At 40.1% G+C, this 14105-nt stretch overlaps 1 pseudogene; it reads left to right on the top strand.

The window, feature by feature from the left end:
• Positions 1–2927: 2927 nt before the first annotated feature.
• Positions 2928–7491, top strand: LOC135232259 (large ribosomal subunit protein uL23-like; annotated as a pseudogene).
• Positions 7492–14105: the final 6614 nt, after the last annotated feature.

Below are 14105 nucleotides of genomic sequence, written 5' to 3'. Positions count from 1 at the left end.
TGTGATGCAAGGGATCTCAACATTTGAAGATACTCATTGATACTAGAAAAAGCTTTCCAAGTAGTCATCCGGTAATTCATCTGTCGACAGCTCTGACATTTTAAGTTACCCATTACTTACAAGCTGAAATGTCTCCCTATACCATGTACTCATGTCTTCAATTCCTCCGTTAGAGAGAAAAAGTTTAATTCTACAAATCCTGGGTGCCATTTGCCTTGTCTGATCTGAGTCTTCTCTTCGCCATGACTGGAGCATTAGTCTTTTAAAACAGTATACCCACACCATGTGGTTTTGAGTTTCTCCACCTTCCTGGTCACTGTGCTTTCAATATCCTTCAATTTATTTAAGTTCCTTCTTCTTAAAAGGTAACATCCAGAACCGTACCTAATGCCTTCCGTGTACTCCAAGTTGTGAAATGTCTCTCTCTAGTTATGTGGGCCCTGGGTAACACAACCAGCTTGTGCTTGAGTACTAACCTAAAAGGTTGGTGGTTCAAACCCACCCAGAGGCATTGTGGAAGAAAGTGTTGGAGATCTGCTTCTGTAACACATGGGGCCACCATGAGTCAAAACTGACTCAACAGCAAAGAATGTGGGTTTGTATTTTTTTTTTAAAGTTATGTGAAACTTTCTTGAAGCGCTGTCTAGAAGCCACAAGTTCTGCCATCTTGTGCTTTAATCTTCACTAAACTATATTTTGCTCCAGAATTTTTTAGAGCTTTGAAACCTGAATCTGATCTCTACACCTTCATTGAAGATGAGAAAAATTACCCAAGAGAATAGTACTGAGATATGACTCCTTCATCAGCTACCCGGAAGTTTCCAGTTAGTCATCAGTCCGTTAGTGGATGTCCTGTGGCTAGAGCTGTTCTCCAAATGTCATATAGCATGTGTTTCCATAAGGTCAATGCAGCCAGCAGCAACCTTGCCAAATGCCAGTCTGAAAACCACATAACCAATGTCTAATGAATATCCTGGAAACCCTGGTGGCATAGTGGTTAAGTGCTATGGCTTCTAACCAAGAAATCGACAGTTCAAATCCACCAGGTGCTCCTTGGAAACTCTATGAGGAAGTTCTACTCTGTTCTGTAGGGTCGCTATGAGTCGGAATTGACTCAACAGCAGTGGGTTTGGTTTTGATTTTTTAATGAATATCCTTATAGCCACAACAATTGACTCAAACATGCCAACTATCATGAAGATGGCACAGGACTGAGGAATGATTTATGCTGTTATGCTTAAGGTCCCTATGAGTTGGAGATGGCTCAAGGCAACTAACAACAAAAACAAATGAATATTCTTAAACTTTGTTTGGTAACCTGTCCAAATTATACCTGTCATGACTTAACTTACCAGCCATATTAATCAGGATGTGGACTCCACACTCACAGTAGAACACAGAGACCTTGAGCTTCATCTGCATTCAAGTTTCAACCCTTCATCTAGTGGCTGGGTGACCTTAGAAAGGTCATATAGATCAATATAGAAAGGTCATAAAGTCACTAGATGCTCTGAGCCTTATTTTGCTAATTAAGACAATGGAGTAATTACCTACCCTTCTATTTTAGGAATTTTTTTGTCTTTGATTTGCTTTGTTAATTTGTCTATTTGTTTTACCATTTGTGTGATCTATGTGTAAAGCGACACTTTAAGGTGTTCGATGAGGATAAAAATCCACATACAGAGCTAATTGGAATACAAAAAAAAAATGATACAGCCCATCAAACATCTTCACTAATGCACAAGGTTTTTACTGCTTAATGGATTTAAGATACCACATTTAATTATAAAAACCTTTGCTAACTGCAAAAAAATATTGTTACAAGGGACAGCGATGATGGTGGTGATACTGCTGATACCCAGATTGAGGCTTTGACCCTGAAGTCTACACCCAGCATGCTTCTATTGTTGGAATAACTGATGCCACTCACCTGACCATGGAATATAATCTCAGTGTGTGAGGAATACTATTTATATGCATATCAGAATATTATAAGGTATTTTAGGGAAGTTGTTAACCTGACAAATTAATTTTGTGGGGAAACATGAACGCATCTCAGATCCACACGTCCTCTCAGAATAGATGCAAGGCTTATTTAATTTCCAGAAAACATAGTTAGTTCCATGATGCCATTTTTAAAGCAGAATTTGTTTTTCTAGAAGCAGAGCAGCAGCTCCTGCTTGGTGGAAGACTATATGCTTATAAATAGAAGAGAAAACTAACTGTATTTTGACTTATGGAGGAAGTCTTACAACATGGGAGGCAAAATTCCAATTTTAAATTTGTTTACTTATCACTAAGTTTCAGACACACACACACACATTAAATAGGTCCAGTAACTATCTGAGTCACCGAACAACAACTTTTATTTGAGGATAACCCAGGTGAAACACTAGTTGCTGTCGAGTCAGCTCTGGTTCACGGCAAACTCATGAGTGTCAGAGTAGATCCTGTTCCATGGGGTTTTCAGTGGCTGATTTTTCAGAACTAGATCACCAGGCCTTTCTTCTGAAGTCCCTTAGGTGGATTCAAACCTCCAACCTTTGGCTAAGCAGCCTAGCATGTTAACCATTTACACCACCCAGGAACTCCTAGCACCCAATTACATCAAGCTTCAAGCATCCTAATCCTGTTTACAGAAAGAGTCTTGGACCTTCTTTCTTGACCCTAACCTTAGCCTCTTTCCTCACCTCCATTTCTACATCCTCCCAGCTCTTGACCATTTTTGTCTCCCTTTAAAGGTCTTGTGCTCGCACCTTAGATCTGAGGGCAGATTTGGCTTCCTCAGTTCCAGGCAGCTTCCCCACCTGATTGGTCCCTAGCCTGGAAATCACTACCAGTAATAGTTTCCTTGGTTACCTAACATTCACTTCACAAGTGTAGGGTTTGGGAGTGCCCCTAAGAATGGCCAGCTCTTGTCAGAGAAAAATAAGAGACAGTTACATCCTTTACTTTAGTAGCCCACCCCAAAATTTCTTGTTTAAAAAAAAAAAAAAGTTTCTTATAGAGATGGCACCAAAAGCTGAGAAGGAAGCACCAACCCTTCCCAAAACTGAAGCCTTCTAAGGCGTTGAAGGCCAAGAAGACAGTGCTGAAAGGCACCCACAAACACACACAAAAAAGATCCTCATGTCACCCACCTTCTCAAGACACTGCAGCTTTGAAGACTGCCCAAGTATCCTGAGAAGAGGGCCCTCATGAGAAACAGCCTTGACCACTATGCCATCATCAAGTTCTCCCCTGACCATTGAGTCAGTGATGAAGAAGATCAAAGACAACAGCACCCTTGTGTTCATTGTGGATATCAAGGCCAACAAGCAGTACATCAAGCAGGCTATGAAGAAGTTCTTTAACATTGACATGGCCAAGGTCAACACCTTGATCAGGCCTGATAGAGAGAAGAAGGCATGTGTCAACTGGCTCCTGACTATGATGCTTTGGGTGTTGCCAACAAAATTGGGACTATCTAAACTGAATCCAGCTGGCTAATTCTAAATATAAATGTTTTCACCACCAAAAGAATAGAATAATATGACTTTCTGTTGACCTGACACTTTTGTCCTTTAGTCACTGCCTCTCCAGAATGCATTTCTTCACAGTGGATGAATTTATTAATTATTTCGGCAAATGTTTATTGCGCAAGGCATTGTACTTGACAGCATAGCTCCAGAAGCTTCCTGTTAGTTTGGTTCCGCCTTTGCCGGATACTTGTCATGCACTTGTGCAATGATAGACCTCATTGTATTGGCCAGCACTCTGCTAGAGTGTGTCTCTTTGTCTTTGAATACCTTGACCTTGTACACAAGTCTTCCCTTGCACACACCACCTCTCAGTCATTATCAGTCCCAGTTTGTACACCAAAACCTTAATGTATCTACCATAATGAACTGTCTTAGTCATCTAGTGCTGCCATAACAGAAATACCACAAGTGGATGGCTTTAACAAAGAAAAATTTATTTCCTCACAGTAAAGTAGTCTAAAAGTCCAAATTCAAGGAGTCAGCTCCAGGGGAAAGCTTTCTCTCCTGTTGGCTCTAGAAGAAGGTCTTTGTCCTCAATTTTCCCATGGTCAAGGAGCTTCTCAGGCACAGGGACCCTGTGTCCAAAGGACACACTCTGCTCCTGGTGCTGCTTTCTTGGTGGTATGAGATCCCCAACTGTCTGCTTGCTTCCCTTTCCTTTTATATCTTGAGAAATAAAAGGTGGTACAGGTGACACCCCAGGGAAACTCCCTTTACCTTGGATCAGGGAGGTGACCTGAGTAAGAGTGGTATTACAATCCCACCCTAATCCTCTCAACATAAAATTACAATCACAAAATGGAGGACAACCACACAATATTGGGAATCATGGCCTAACCAAGTTGATACACACATTTTAGGGGGGACACAATTCAATCCATGACATAAACTTACTTGTTTAGTCCCAATATCCATATTTTATGCACAGCTCAGCAGAAAGTAAAGTCCATGAAATTAGGGACCGATTTATCTATGACTAAATCAGCAACTAAATCAGCAACAGAGTATCTCAGTGGTGCAAACAGTTAATACACTTGGCTGCTAACCAAAAGGTTGGTGGTTCAAGTCCACTCAGAGATACCTTAGAAGAAAGGTCTGGAGACCTACTTCCAAAAAAAAAAATCAGCCATTGAAGGTCCTGTGGAGCACAGTTCTACTCTGACACACATGGGATTGCCACGAGTTAAATTTGACTCAATGGCAACTGGTTTTTACTGGTTAATTCAGTAAAATTCAGTTAGCACAGGAGCACAAAGCGCATCGTATAAGCTTAATGTTTGCTCAATGTGTGGATGGATGGATGCTTAGTATGTATTGGGCCGTTAGTTATCTAGTACCGTTGTAACAGAAATATCACAAGTGGGTAGCTTTAACAAATTAGGAAGTTAGAAGTCTGAATTCAGGATTCTGACTCTAGGGGAAGACTTCCTCTGTTAGTTCTGGGCGAAGGTCCTTGTTCCTTGATTCCTTGGTAATCTTCATGTGGTGTGGCTTCTATCTTCCACCATCTCTGTTTGTCTAATTTGCTCCTTTTATATCTTGTAAGACATGGATTCAAAACACACTCAACACTAATCCTGCATCATTAACGTAACAAAGACAACCCATTCCCAAATAGGATTATAACTACAGGCATAGAGGTTGGGGTTTACAACACACATTTCTGAGGCACACAGTTCAATCCATGTCAGGCACATATTAAGAATTTTACAGATTTATTTTATATAAGCCTCACAACAATCCTAGGAGGTAGGAATTAGTCTTGTTTTACAGATGGACGATTAACATCTTGTACCTCAGAGAGCTGTTGAAAGATCTAGGGTTTATTGCTATATTTTCATATGCTTATTCTAGCAGTTACTGAGAGAGATGTGTTAAAATCTTTCACTATGATTGTGAGTGCGTCTGTTTCTTCTTTTAGCTTTGTTAATTTTTACTTTATGTATTTCGAGGCTCTGTTTAAATGGCGTATCCAAATTTGTTGTTGTATTCCACCGAGTCACAACTCTAGTTCATAGTGACCCTGTATGACAGAGTAGAACTGCTGTAATCTCTACAGGAGCAGATCCTGGGTCTTCTCCCACAGAGCAGCTGATGGGTTCCAACTGCTGCAGCTCTTTCTTTAGCAGCCGAGTGCTTAACCATTTCACCACCAGCAATTCTTGCATCCAAATTTAGCATCGTTATATCTTCCTGAAGGACCGGCAGTTTTATCATTATAAAATGTCCCTTTTTGCAAAGCCTACTTTGTCTAATATTAGTACAGCTACAGTTACTTTCTTGTAGTTAATATTTGCGTGGTATTTTTTTTTAAATATTCTTTTACTTTGAACCTTTTGGTATTCTTATTTTTAAGGTGTATCTCCCTCTAGGACAAAGTTCATTCCCGTACATTCAAAATTATGCAGGTTCTCTAAACTTGGGTTTCCTTCAATGTGATATAAACCTTTTGTGTACAAGCATCTACCTAGGCCTCTTCATACCACCCCCATAGAACTTAGGGAGCAAGAGTAATTGATGTGAACATGAAGCTTATGTCACCTGTGGTACAGTGAGTAATAAAGTCGTTTGCTTCTGACCCAGGAGTTTTGTGTGTTTTCCCAGCATTCATAAAGCTTTGACAGGCTAACTAGATAGCTTGCAAATCTCAGACTCTTTGCCGTTTTTGACACTCATTTGAAGATGGTGGTCCCTAAGAACTCATATTTCAGAAGCATCAAGAGGATCTTCAGTTTAGGAGTTGAGTGACTGATGTTTCCCAGGTGAAATTAATGTGGGAATGAAGAGGAAACCTTTCCTAGGAGGCAAGTTTCCTAGGAGGCAAACCTAAGCCATTCCATAACAGATGGTTAGCAATAGAACAGTTACTGTGGCATAGTATGAAAATGCCTTTTCACACTAGAGTGTGCAGCCCACCCATATCCAGCTCCAGATGTCAGAAGATTAGGGGCCAAAGGGGAAAATGGCACCTCCAAATAAGATCTGATAATTTCTAAACTTCACAAGAAGACAGCAATAACTCAATGACTCATTCTTCAAGTCAGGAGACTGTATACATAAGTGGATTCACCCCTCTCCAGACATGTTAAATGCGTAATGCCAACGAGAACTGCTTGGTGGGGAGAATTCTCCATTATTGTGTTTATATTCACCAGTCTTAAGCTCCTGACTGCTAGTCTTAACTGACGGCCATCCTAGTGAGGCTAAAATCAAGAATGTTTTCTCCGTCTGCATCTTTCACTTGGGTAACATTGTGGTTTTTGGCAATAGTAAGTACTACTTTTTGGGGAACATACTTTGAGTGGAATAAATTTTAGGGACCAGCAGTTGGCTACTTTCGTGAAAGTCCTATGTGGCAAGCTTTAAAAATACACAGCACTCAAAGACTTAGCATAGAACTAATAACTTTGGAAGAACTATATTCCAGTGAAAGATTTCAGAAAAAAAACATCAACTCCACCTGGTATCAAAAGCCCATCCAGCTAATATTGAGCTGAATGAGAAATTGGGTAAGACAAATTTGGAACTTCTGTTTCTTTAGACTTCAACTTTCAGAGCCGAGTGAATTTGATTTCAGACCTTAGTTCCTTTGGTCTTTGATGTGCTTAGATTTTAACTTGCAAGAGAATTTAATCTTCAAAGTAAATTTTCTCTCTTGGAATATCAAAATGGAAGAGATTTATATTCCAAATTGGGGCATCTCTATTAAATGAACATCTTAATATTATCATCTGATCTCACTGCAGAAGACTATATTGAGTAATGTGCCTGGATATAATATAGGATGGGAAATAATATACGGACTAAAAACTTTAACTTTGAGTACACAGTGGTTGTGGGGTTGAATTTATTTAAAATTTTGTTCTCTTTTTGGAGCTTTCTAGGGGCAAATGCAAAATGAAAGTCTAAGGAGGATCCTTAAAGAAACAGTGGTTGATGTTGCGGGAGGGAGAAACGGGGCTGTCTTAATAGTTTCCCCATCTCCCCTCCTGAAGAAGGTAACCGTGTCCCTTGTTTTGTATGAAATTAAGAGTTAAAACTCATTGAGTTAAAGGAAGAATAAACTGAGAAATGGTGCTGTTAGTTTTCACTGAGTCACTTCAGACTCACGGCAATTTCATGTACAGCAGAACAAAACGTTGCCCAAGCCTGCACCATCTTCGTGATTATTGGTATGCTCAGTCCTTTGTTGCAGCTGTTGTTTCAGTCTCTCTCATCGAGGGTTTTCCTTGCCTTTTTCACTGGACCTTCACTTTACCAAACATGACATTCTTCTCCAGTGATTGGTCCCTCCTGATGACACAGCCAAAGTAAGCGAGTCAAATCTTAAACACTCTCCTGTGATCCATAGGGTTTTCATTGGCGTAGTGGCTAACTGCTACAGCTGCTAACCCAAGGGTCAGCAGTTCAAATCCGCCAAGTGCTCCTTGGAAGCTCTACGGGGCAATTCTACTCTGTCCTTTAGGGTCTCTATGAGTCGGAATCGACTCGATGGCACTGGGTTAGCTTTCTGAAATAGATCACTAGATCTTTCTTCCTAGTCTGTCTAGTCTGGAAGCTCCACTGACACCTGTTCACCATGGATGACCATGCTGGTGTTTGAAATACCAGTGGCATAGCTTCCAGCATCATAGTAACACACAAGACGCTACAGTAGGACAAACTGACAGATGGGTGGTTGTGCATGACAGATGAGTAGCGGATGTGAAGTGTTTGAGAGTTTATAACAGAACCCCTCTTTTCTCTTGCCCACCTCTTAATGCTCCCCACAAACATGATGCCAATTACCTGTTTGGTGAGGAATGATAGTTTGTCCACATTTTCATATTGTGTGGAACTAATCTGCCAAAAAAGGAGCCCCGCTGGCACAAACAGTTAAGCATTCACCTGGTAACTGAAAGGTTGGCAGTTGAAACCCACTCACTGGCTCCATGGGAGAAAGACCTGGCAATCTGCTTCCATAAAGACCGTAGCCAAGAAAACCCTGTGGCGCAGTTCTACTCTGTCATATGCTTCACTATGATTCCAAAAAGTCTCCAAGACATAGAAACACCACAACAGCAATCTATCAAAGTCCTAAGTATGAAAGATTTGCTTTCTTTCTTCTCAACCCTGGACCTGTGGGAACCACTGACTCAAAATTTCCTTCCTGTAGGCTTCTGCTGGTGGGCATAAAGTTAGCAAGCGTATGTGGCTCTCACTGTAACCACAGTGCTGAACAGTAACTTTATATCAATAATAATTTTTATTCCATCTGCTTTAATCCTTGATCTTATACCTAAGTGGTTCAGAACTTGTACAGAGATGAGACATATTAGCCCCTCATCCAGCCTCAAAACAGTTAGCCAGTTTCTTCCTTCCCTGTATACCTCATACTCGTATCTTTCTTATGTCAGATTTAATTTCATTTCAGTGCCCATGCTTTCTTGTTTGCTTTTGAGAACATAAAGGAGGTGCTTCAAAATCCTTCACTTTTCAATTGTGAATCATTATCAACAGAATGCTATTCCTAGGATTCTGAAAGTTAGAAACTCTGGGTTTCTTTTCCATATGTTTTCAGAAGCCTCCTGCTGTGTTGTGTCATTGCTGCTTATTCCCAAGCAGGAGAGAGCTGGAGGGGAGAAGATGAGGAGGGAATCCTTGCTGGCTAAGAAAGGTGGTCCCCACTGAAACTTGGAGGTTTCCTGGTCTTTTTGTTGGAATCCCCTAAGGATAACTTTGTCCTGTCTGGCTCTGTAGTTCAATTTCAAGATTAGAGTATATGCTGGCCAACAATGGTGGCTGAAAATAATACCACTTACACATGAGTAATTTCTTGTAAAGGTGACAAATCATTGAACATTGTCTCAGATACCTCTTCATAAGCAGTTTTTTGTTGTTGTTTTTTAAAGGAGGATTTTGGGGGAAAAAGTCAGTGTAATGGGAATGACTCTCAGTTCACAGACTAGAGCACGAGAAATGTCACTGTCTATATTCTGTTCAGAGCCCCGATGGTCCAGTGGTTATGAGCTCAGCTGCTAACCAAAAGGTCAGCAGTTTGAATCCACCAACCACTCTTTGAAAACCCTACGGGGCAGTTCTACTCTGTCCTATTGGGTCGCTATGAGTTGGAATAGACTTTCCAGCAACGGGCTTGGCTTTTGTGTTATATTCTTTTCAAGTAAGTGTCTGATTTCAAGCTCCTGTTCAGTGTTCCAAACTTAGCGCAGTCCTTCCTGGAGTTTGCCTTCTCTACCCAAAGCAGTATCTGTGTTTTAGGTTCTTAAATAGTGCCCAGGCTCAGTAGGGCAAAAGGAACCAGGTATTGGGTCCTTAATTGCTTGTCTATTGGTGCCTTGTCCAAGTGGCTTTAACAGGAACTCAGTAACTTGTCCACATGGCTTTAATAGGAACTTCAGATCTCTGCCACTTCCAGGTTCATTTGAAAGACCAGGAATGTCTGCAAGTGGCGACATCCCCATCTGCCCACGAGCCCTGAGCAGCCTTATTTTTCATGTCTTCTGTCTCTATGGTGCTGCTAGAGTCCCTGGTGGTGCAAATGGCTAACACACGTGGCTGCTAATCAAAAGGCTGGAGATTTGAGTCCACTCAGAGATGCCTTAGAAGAAAGTCCTGGTGAACTACTTCTAGAAAATCAGCCATTGAAACCCCACAGAACACAGTTTAGCACTGACATACGCAGGGTTGCCATGAAAACGCAGTTGCCCTCGAGCCAACTGGGAACCCTGGTGGAGTAGTGGCTAAGAGCTATGGCTGCTAACCAAACGGTCAGCAATTCAAATCTACTAGGTGCCCCTTGGAAACTCTAGGGGGCAGTTCTACTCTCTCCTATGGGGTCATTGTGCATCAGAATTGACTCGACAGCAATGGGTTTGGTTTTTTGGTTTTAACCAAGGCAGCATAGAGCTCCTCTTCTCTCACAATCTATGTACTCCTCTCTCTTCCCCGCACCTATAAAAAATTCTGAGTGTTGGGAATCCTTTCAAGTTTTCTTCAAGCTACTCCTTCTCTAAGCACAGGTAACCTCCCTGAGGGTATGTAAACAAAAACTAAGGCTTTTTTTTTTTTTTTTTAACCCTGTCACAATCTTTCTCTATGCTCAGTTCAGCATAGGGAAAGAGAAGAGGAACACACTAGGAGGAAAAAAATGGCATTACAAAATAGTGACGGGCCATCATTTCAACCATAAATACCTTCCTTTTTTCTCTTATCTTTGCTACCCATCTGTCTTCTACCTGTGTTGTTCTTAACTGTACAGAACATCGATTGATAGTTTCCAAAGTTGATAATTTGTCATAAACATACCCATTGCCGTTGAGTTGATTCTGACTCATAGCAACCCTGTAGGACAGAGTAGAACTGCCCCGTTGGGTTTCCAAGCAGCACCTGGTAGACTTGAACTGCCGACCTTTTGGTTTGCAGCCTTAGCTCTTAACCACTATTCCACCAGAGTTTCCTAATTTGTCCTAATGAGGGGTTAAAAGAAGTATAGAATTTTTAAATGATAATCGTGGTTTTCTGAAAACAATACAGATTCGCTTTGGACTCTTTGGAAAACTCATAAGTTTATAGTGAAGAGAATAATCACTCACAATGCCACTACCTCTGGGTGTTGATGTGTTGGTATACATGCATCTGGGTTGTTGATGTTGTTAAGTGCCATCGAGTTGATATGAACTCATAGCAACCCTATGCACAACAGAATGAAACATTGCCCTGTTCTGTGCCATCTTCATAATTCTTGTTATGCTGGAGTCTGTTGTTGCAATCACTGTGTCAATCCATCTCATTGAGGGTCCTTCTCTTTTCGGTGACCCTCTACTTTAGTAAGCATGATGTCCTTCTCCAGGGACTGATCCCTCCTGATAACATGTCCAAAGTATGTGAGACATCTTGCCATCCTTGCTTCTAAGGAGCACTGTGGTTGTACCTGTTCCAAGACAGATTTGTTCATGCTTTTGGCAGTACATGGTTTAGTCAATATTCTTCACCAATGCCATGATTCAAAGGCATCGATTCTTCTTTGGTCTTCCTTATTCATCATCCAGTTTTCACATGCATATGAGGTGACTGAAAACACTATGGGTAGTTTTCAATAATTTAATATGGTAGATTAGCTGAGTTGGAAATTAAAAGTTTTGCTTTTCTCAGCTATGGGAAATATTATAGCCAATGCTTAATAATTTGGAGTCTAATGTTTTAAGATGTTATCTTTAGTGTGCCATGGCCCTTTCATCAATACTAAAAAATATGAAATTGTCTTGTTTAATTTTTTTTGCACTAATTGCTTTTAATACTAGTACTACCTTCCTTGCTTCTTTTTATTTGTATTTTCCTGGTATCAAAGTTTTATTTTCAACTTTCCTGAGTTCCTTCGTTTTAGCATATCTCTTCGTTTGAGAGTCTTTGCTTTTAGTAGGCCAATTTATTCATGACAGATACTGTCACAATTTCTGTTTGGGCTTATTTCCTCTACCTAATTGACTGTTTCTTATCATGAGAAAGGAACATGATAGCCAGTGTCAGACTTAATAGTGGAACACTATAGACAACCTCATTAAAATCAGAAAAATAGAAAGAAAGTTGATATTTCCACTACTTATAAGTTCCAGCCAATGCCAGAAGTCAAAAGTGAAACTCCTAACACACTGAGGAAAGTCTTTGATAATAAATGTCTTGATCATGTTTCATTAAAAGATAAATAGATTTGGTATAGGATGAGATCACACTGTAATACAACTTATTTCAAGCTCACCTGTCTTCACAGAATCAGGCTTAATCTTTTTACCCAAATGATAGTGGTCATCTTCTTTAGACACTGCAATCCAGATAAATTATATTCCCATTCCTACCGATTATCAATACCAATCATTGGTTTAACATGATTACTTTAAGATAGGTATATTTAAAATCTAGTGCTGCTATAACAGAAATACCATAAGTGGATGACTTTAACAAGCAGAAGTTTATTCTCTCACAGTTTAGGAAGAAGTCTGAATTCAGGGCGTCAGCTGCAGGGGAAGACTTTCTCTCTCTGGAGGAAGGTCCTTGTCATCAATCTTTCCCTGATCTAGGAGCTTCTCAGATCAGGGACCCTGGGTCTAAAGATATACTCAGCTTTTGGCACTGCTTTCTTGATGGTGTGAGGTTCCGATCTCTCTGCTCACTTCTCTCTTTTATATCTCAAAAGAGGTTGATTCAAGATACAACCTAATCCTGTAGATTGAGTACTGCCTCATTAACATAAGTGTCTCTAATCCTGTCTCATTAACATCATAGAGATAGGATTTATAACACATAGGAAAATCACCTCAGATGACAGAATGATGGACAATCACACAATACTGGGAATCGTGGCCTGGCCAAGTTGGCACACATTTTTGAGGTATACAATTCAATCCATAACATTCCACCCTTTGGTCCCCAAAAATTCATGTGCTTGTCACATGTAAAACACATTCACCCCATTGTGTCTTAGCAAAAGCCTTAAATCAACTCCAAGTTCAAAATCCAAAATTCCTCTTCATCTGTGAAATCTAGAATACAAGTTATCTGCTTCCAAAGTACAAGGGTGGAACAGGCACAAGCTAGACTTTTCCACTACAAATGGGAGAAATTGGAGGAAAGAAGGGATAACAGGCACAAAGCAAGTCAGTGCAACACATTACATTACCCCTCAAGGCTTAGAAACAACCCTCTGTTCTCTGAGAAAATTTAGACAATGGCCCTGCCCTCCAGACTCTAGGTATTGGCCACACTCTTTGAATTCACTGTTATACATAATTTTGTATACTTTCCCTTACTCTTTTGTCTACAGAATAAAGTCCAATGTATTTCACTTGATATCTAAGACCTTGCTGACTCTGTACTTCCTAGATCTGTCTGCTTTGCCTCCAATTGCTCCCTAGTCCTGACCACAACTTTCCCACTAGCTGGACCTGGTTAGTTACTATTCTCCATATAAACTGTGAACTTTTATATCTTGATACTTTTATTCACACTTTCTAAAATTACACCCCACTTGAGTGTCCAAGTAGAAAACATTTACTCATTCAAGACTCAATTCAATTCCCTTGCTCTTTCTGACCTAAGACTTTACCTCTCTTTTGTGTAAAATTAATTGTTTCTTCAAGTTTATCCCTATATTAATTACTGCACTGTGTCATAACTCTATGTATTGCAGAGCTCCTTGATTGCAGGAACTGTATAGTATTTATATTTGAATCTCAGACCTAGCAATGAAAGGAATAAACATCCATTCCTTCACTCATTTACTCAAAAAATATTTATTGACTACTTACTGTTTTTACTGTATCCAAGGCACTGTCCCAGGCTCTGACGATACAACAATGGAAAACAAAGTTTTTGCCCTCATGGAAGGTTTGCAATAAATAGTAGTTTGAATCATAAACCACCAATGTATAATATACATATATATGTGTGTATATATATATATCTTTTATATCTTTATAAAACTCTCATGACTGGCCTTAAAAATGTTTACAGGTTATCTGCAAAAAATTGAAACAAGACCCATACCTCACACCATGCACAAAAACTAACTCCAAATGGATCAAAGACCTA

This window comes from Loxodonta africana, chromosome 8 (assembly GCF_030014295.1).
Source record: "Loxodonta africana isolate mLoxAfr1 chromosome 8, mLoxAfr1.hap2, whole genome shotgun sequence".
NCBI classification, from domain to species: Eukaryota; Metazoa; Chordata; class Mammalia; order Proboscidea; family Elephantidae; genus Loxodonta; species Loxodonta africana.
This window is presented reverse-complemented; position numbering and strand designations above follow the sequence as displayed.